The sequence below is a fragment of the Phaethon lepturus genome, unplaced genomic scaffold, assembly GCF_000687285.1.
Source record: "Phaethon lepturus isolate BGI_N335 unplaced genomic scaffold, ASM68728v1 scaffold6603, whole genome shotgun sequence".
Classification (NCBI taxonomy): Eukaryota; Metazoa; Chordata; class Aves; order Phaethontiformes; family Phaethontidae; genus Phaethon; species Phaethon lepturus.
Genome location: NW_010526924.1, coordinates 17,707 through 24,821, shown reverse-complemented (window position 1 = coordinate 24,821; position 7,115 = coordinate 17,707). Strand labels below are relative to the sequence as shown.

Sequence of the window (7,115 nt, the reverse complement as noted above, 5' to 3'; positions counted from 1 at the left end):
CAGCATAAGGGAGACAGCTGTAACGTCAGAACTGACACCTTGGATCAGAAGTAAATTCTCCTGGTTTTCCACATCCAAGCTGAAAACGAAACACATCTCAAGAATTTCTGAGAGAGATCTGGAATGCTAGTCAGTGCACATTTCTCTCATTAAAATAATTTCTATCATTTCAAACAACACCCACTGAGGTAAAAGGTAAGGAGGTTAAAAAAGCAATTGAACACCTTAAAGTGACATCTAGGTCCTGTCAAAATAGGACAGAAGAAATCCTGTAGCCTTTCAACTGGAGCTTTTAAAAATTTTCAGCATAATGATTTTTATTAGCATAACACAGCACTAATCCCTAACTCAGCACTAGTAAAGGAAGGATTATTTCAAAGACCTGATGTTGGTATATAGTTTGTAGCTTCACTGCTGCCATTCAATCACTTGACAATTTTGAATTTATTAGATCTATTATTTCTGAAATATTTGCTGTGACCATCTTTATATCATACACACATACGGAAGTATCATTATGATGGCTGTGCTCCCAAGTACTATTCTATTTAGTCTTTCAAGGATCAAACTCTTTAAAGTAAAATCTTTATAGAGAAGTTTTGGTTTACAACGGAATATTTTTACGTTTTTACTAGCAACATTACCTGTTCTCTCTCTTTGGATGAAAAGCAATCACTGCTTAGAAAAGCAGTAAGAGATGAAGTGGTTTGACTGTAACTTCAGTAAATCAATGGATATCAAAAGAAGAAAAATTATTGAAAGCCTAATTAGTAAAAGGAGTTTTCCCAACTACCTAAATTTTTTCTTTCATTACAAAATATAGTTCATTCATCATACAAGCAATATAAGGAACCCCAAAGGGTTATGTGTTCTGCATTTATAATAGCAGTAACCATCTATGATGATCCACAGCAAAAGTGAAGTCAAATATTTTGGGTACTAGCAGCACAGTTCAGACCAAAAATTCATACATAATTAAACAAAAAAAGAAAGAGAATGAACAGGAGAAGGCTGTCAGGTTTTCAGATTTCCTGGCTTTATGTATTACTCCTCAACTAAAACATCAATAGGAGAGACATTAAAGTGCTTCACTTCCCAGTAAAGTGCATGACAGCAACCCCACTGAATATTAATGCTAGTTCTTTGAATACTACCTGGGTAGTCACCACTGCAAGATTCACGATAAAGAAAAGCTCTCTATTTTTAGTTCACAAATAGGGGCCCTTTGAGTGCATAGTATTATATTAAGGCAACTACATATACACATCATTCCTTTTTAAGCTAACCAATTAAAAAAGTTTTACCACCTTTGCCCTTTTTATTATCAAGCTGGAAAAAAACCTAATCATTGTATAATTTGTGTCCGCATAACAAGATATTTAAAAAATCAGTAAAAATCAGTTATTAGATAATATGCTTGTGTTGGGGAAAAGATAAACCAACTTCTCCTTTAACTGCAGACATTAACACTATTATAATCTACAACCTGATCTGCATCTGCAGTTCTTTTACAAACTACTGCTCTTCATGCACTAGTGTCCTTTGCATATGGAACAAGGTAACTGTCATTGCTATCTAATGTATTTCCAATGAAATAGAGCAAATGAATCACACAGAAAAAAAAAACCCAAAAAATCAAAGCTCACAAAAATCAGACAGAATCAAAGCTTTCAAACAGAGCCAAATTGCCAAATTAGTAACTGGACTCCATGTACCCAGTCACAGAAAGATCAAACTATCCAGAGAAGGCAAAATGGGTGGCAATAAAGATGCAACCATGAAAAGCATGCCATTAATAACTAGGAATTAAAAACTCATAGCATCAATAAGCTGCATTTTAACACTGCCACAATATTCACTATATGCTATATAGGTAACAGTTTTAAAGCAGCCAGCGTGACTGACTAGATTTTCTTTTTTAAATGTTCATTTAGGAATGTACCCAGTCACCACAACAAAACAGACTGATGACAGCGGTTACTTCCTAAACTTCAGGTACATGCCGCACAAAGGTTTTTGCATAACACCACTGAACTTGAGCATGACTTGACTAAGAAGAATCTACATGGAAGAGACATTTCAGATTGACGCAGAAATTACCTGCCTTACGTTATTTATCAATATTTTAAAGCCTCCTATCAGATGAGTAAAGTAAAATACTGAACATAAAAACCACAAAGCACATGCCTTCTACACAGAAAAAAAGTAAAAAAATCCTGTAGTTTGCCAAACCATTTGGTCAGTAAAAGATGAGAGTAATTACGCTGTCTGAACAGCCTCAGGTGTTCTATCATAGATGTGCACATGTTCCCATGCCACGAAGTTCCGCTTGCACGATGACAAGATCAAGAACCCCCACTGCAATCTCCCAGCCTTTCAAATTCCAACTTTATTAACTCACTATTACAAAAAGCAAAGCTATTCCCTTTCCTAGAATAGAAAACAGTTTTTTCATTAGATAAAATGATCATGAAGGGTAGGTTTTTTAGGATGGTGGGTTTTTTTGGTAACGAAAGGAACATAAAGCTATGTTCTGACATTATTTTTGCAGCAGTGACAGAAAGTCACCGAAACTTGCATATAGCTCCTATCATGTTTTATGTTCTAGCAGTCTTTTGAGATGATGTGGATTGGGGCAAGAGCTCCCTTTCACTAAGCCATGTCTTGGGACTGCCTGCACAATCCAAGGGCCCTGAAGCTAGTACTCTAAGGCTGCAAATCATATTTTGTTTTCTATTTGCATCATACTGGCTTAACTAGATTTCAGAAGCCCTAATAATGGCTGATCACAGGAACACATAATTTCAGGATCAGGTCCAACAGACCACCTACTACATTCTGAGGAGCAGGCCTGATATACTTACTCTATGCAGGACACGGACTGGTTATATGCAAACAACATGCTGATGTGTTCTATCCATCCATTCCCCAAATTAGAAAAATTGCTTTGGGCATTAATTCTATTTCCTTATTCCAGGCGGGGTTTTATTCTTGGATTTCAGATACAATGTGCTGGTATAAAGAACATTTCTATTCTGACCATCTGCTAGGCTTGGGGTTGAAGGAGACCTACCAAAGACAGAGAAATAGGATTTTGACCCTAGACCATCATGCTTATGACCGTTACAATTGCAACAGGACACCAGTCAGCCTTGTTCAGAGGGAAACACAGTAATACGTACATGCATATTTACATTAATTCTCTTTTTTAAACCTAGCACAGAGTAAAACCAGTAGCTTTCTGAGGTGTCAGACAACCACCAGACATGATTTTTCCTATGGCTTTCAGCTTGCTTTTGAGTGCAAGGAAAGCACCAAAGCATCAGGAACCCGGCTACGATTACCATCTATCACAGCCCTATGCGCAGCCAGAAAGATTGCGGGCCTGCTTCTTAGTGGTAAAATTCTCCAGACCTATTGCCAGGACTGTAGTAAGACATTTATAGCAGGCTTCTATTCCAGATTCAGCCTTGACAAAGAAAGTGTAAGGCTTTAGAAAAATTCCCACAGCCCTGTTTTATCCAGCAGCAGGTCTCACTTGAGCAAACTGATAACGTTTTGAGCCCTTCCCCTTCATGCTGCTCACTCTTCCCCTGTGGGTGCTGTACTTCCACATTCCTGCAGTGAAAACACACCATAACCAGCACACATCTGGCACCATTTACTCCTCCGTGCTCTGAATTTCATTTGCAAGATCACCTCCCTGGTCAAGAACCACTAATGTTAACTGACAGCTCTAAACATATAAAAAAAAAAAATTTGTCAATTCAGAGACTGTGCACAGTGTTTGTTAGAAAACAACATGAAAAACTGTAATTGTTTTACTGCTGGCAGAATTGGGATCGCAGGGTTCCCCTCACCGCCTCCCTTTCTCTCCTGTTTACTTTCCTGCCGGTACTGTAGGGACTTTTAACACTAACAACTGTGAAAGCCTCTTATATAACTTATTGTTTAACTTTGAGAATAACAGTCTGGCTGTGAAAGAGAGATGCTCTGTGAGTCTGGAGAGGAAGCAAGAACATGCCACTTAGAGAAGCACAGGAAACTCCTCTTTTCTGACAGTAGCTATGACATTGCCAAGGCTTTAAAAATCTTCATACCAGACTGCCCTCTACTGGGATGTTATTCAAATAAACTCCATCCCTGCTCTTCCCAACTCGCCCATCATCCTAGAATCTGTACCAGAAATACATACACTTTGTTCTAGACTAATGAAAACATTTGGTAGCCTCTTTTTCAAAACTTATATATCTGACTAACTATAAACAGATTTTTCCTCACAAGCAATCCATTCAAGTGAGGAGTTGGAAATCTATCTGTATTTCTATGCCAACATCATTTTCAGCACCACAGATGTAGTTTAAATCAAGCATACTTGGGGGCTGGTGTTGAATGTGTAATGAGGAAAAAAACCTGAAGCTATTTTCTTGCATATTGTCTTCTAAATGTATTAAGCTGACACAATATTGTCCTAATCAGTGACCTAGTTTCTTATCTCCATTGAAAATACACACCACACCAACTCCTTCCAGCACACCTGAGATTACCTTTTTTTTTTTTTTTTTAAAGTGTTATGGCAACATACTTTTGCAGTCTCTGAAGGCTCTCCTTGTCAGGTGCTTTTCATTTGCAAGCAAGGTATTTCTCTCCCTTGACCCAATGGTTGCAAGACCTGCAAATTCTGCTCTAAACCTGAGTATGGAAGTTCAAGTTCTGCCCCCACCATATAGAAAGGTTTGGTAGCTGAGACTAGACCACCCACACCATAATCCAACTGTCTTCACTGGAGTTGTGTAAAACCTAAGAGAACCCAAACGTTTCTACCTATTTGTCCCAGCAAGGCCCTGTAAAATAAAAACGTGTTTATTCATCTGACAGGAATGCATGAAAGATGACCTTCATAAAATGTTGAGCTGTGCAAAGCTGTATTTTAAAATTTGTGGCAGCACCAAGTAAGAATATTCATGACAGTGCCAATAAGCCATATAATTTGATTTTTACTAAAGATATTTCAATTTTCCCCCATTACTTTGTGGTCTTCCATTTTCTCAAACACATACTTCAAAAAAAATTGACCAGAAAACTTGTTCGAATGCCCTGAAAAGAAGATTTTTGACCTACTGCACAATGATGACACCACATTTTGGAATTGCATTGTTTTGTGGTTTGTTTTTTTTTAATTGCACGGTACGTCTTTTCCTGACCATTAAAAAACATTTTTCATTAGTATCAGGATGACAGAGCCACATTTTACAGCTAGAACTCACAGCACAACCCCAGAATATCAGCTCTTTTAAAGTACTTTCACTTAGATAAGCTCATGATTATTTACCAAGGTGGATCTCTGCTTTACCACTCTTCCTTAAAATAGCATTTCTTCTTAAATACCAACATCTCTGGAAGTTTATGCCTCCTAGAGGTCAAGAAAACAATCATAAGCAGCCATTTAAATGTATTAAACAAGAACCCACAGTAGCAGTAAATTTATTAAACAAGAACCCATATTCACTCTCTCTATTCACTGCCCTCCCCACTTTCCCAATACTGATGGGGCTGTTTCAATTCCAGTGGCTTCACAACTTGTAGCTGCACTACATTCTATTATTTTCCTATTCTACAGCAAGAGTTATTACTACCAGTCCCCTCTTCCCATTCCAGAGACCTCTGGATCATTTCATAAGGGCTATATATTCTCCTTAATTACAAAAATTACCGGAGACATTTATCAGAAAAAAAGATACTGCTTTTACATTTAAGGCTGTCTCAAGCTTTTTTTTCACAATAGAAGAGCCAGAAGATGCAGGATGGCTGCTTCTCTGCACCCTGGCTAGGCAAATTCTTTTCTACTCACTACCAGCATTGTACTACGAATTTGCTTCCATGGTCCTCCTCATATTCGGTTCTGTGTTTCAGACCTTGAAATGCTCCAACCCTGCATCTTCAACTTAGATAAGAAAAGGCTCTATTAGTGTGCTATTATCTCAAAGAAGGTTTTGCTACCCCTAAGGCAAGCGTCCCTATACACCTAATACAAAAGGTATGATTTCCACAGGATTAATACCATCTGAGACTGCAAACTTTTACTACCCTAAAAAGCTGTATAGTCTAATGAATCAGACTGCAACAGCCCTCCCCCACGGAAAATGAATTTGCCTTCACAACAACATTTGTAGTTTAGCTCACGACACTGCAAAGCAATAATAATATTCATCACTCATGAATCAGTGGATACATCACTACAAGACATCTGTCACCACCAGAAAGCCCATTTATTTATGAAACTAGGGAAAAATAGGGATAATGATTTCCCAATTCCATTTTATTGCCAGTTAAACTCAACAGAACTGACTAGTTTTTGAACAGTTAAAGTAATTCCAAGGCCCCATTTGCAAGTTTACACTGATATTCAGGTCAGTTGTTAAAGGTATGTTTCATGAATTGATGAGATTATGCAAAAAAGGTCCTGTTTATTCACAGAACCTACAGGTAAGTCTGATTTGTACAGAGAAAGCTCAGTGTGGTCACTTTGCTGGGGAGCCCTTCACACTCACTGTCTCATTTTGAATCCCACTGTTCAAACTCTTTGAAAAAAACCTTTCTTTTATGGCAGCCCACAGAAAAGAAACCCCAACTTTTCATGAGTTGGTGTGTTGAAAAGTGACACAGACTGATGATTAAATTTTTAAAGAGGTACTCTTGGGGAAAAGTAGTTCTAGAAACTGAATACCCCAAATCAGAGTAAAAACATTTCATATTTATCAAAAGTGACAGACCAAAAGAGACCCTGTACAGAAACAAGATGTACTGATTAAACATAGTAGCTAGGAGAGTACAAATCATTACAACAGGTTTTATCCACTGGAAAAATGTCAGTTCTCTGATAGACAGAATGACCACTATTACATTCCAACAGCACTTAAAACAGTGCACTCAATCAAGCACTGTTAAATCTAGTATGAAGAATAAAACACACATTAGGAAGAACTGAGCTTGGTTACCTATCAGTTTGGTTCACTGGGACTTTGCACAATACAATAGTAGTTCAACAAAATAAGCTTAAGAAATCAATTCCATCAGTCACCTGTTCCATCTCCAGTAACAGAGTCCACCCCATG

At 37.8% G+C, this 7,115-nt stretch overlaps 1 protein-coding gene across 1 annotated transcript in view; it reads right to left on the bottom strand.

Moving 5' to 3' along the window:
- Positions 1–7,115, bottom strand: part of PREP (prolyl endopeptidase) — a gene marked incomplete at its 5' end in the record, with an annotated part of 110,376 nt that overhangs the window by 86,433 nt on the left and 16,828 nt on the right. The window lies entirely within an intron of this gene.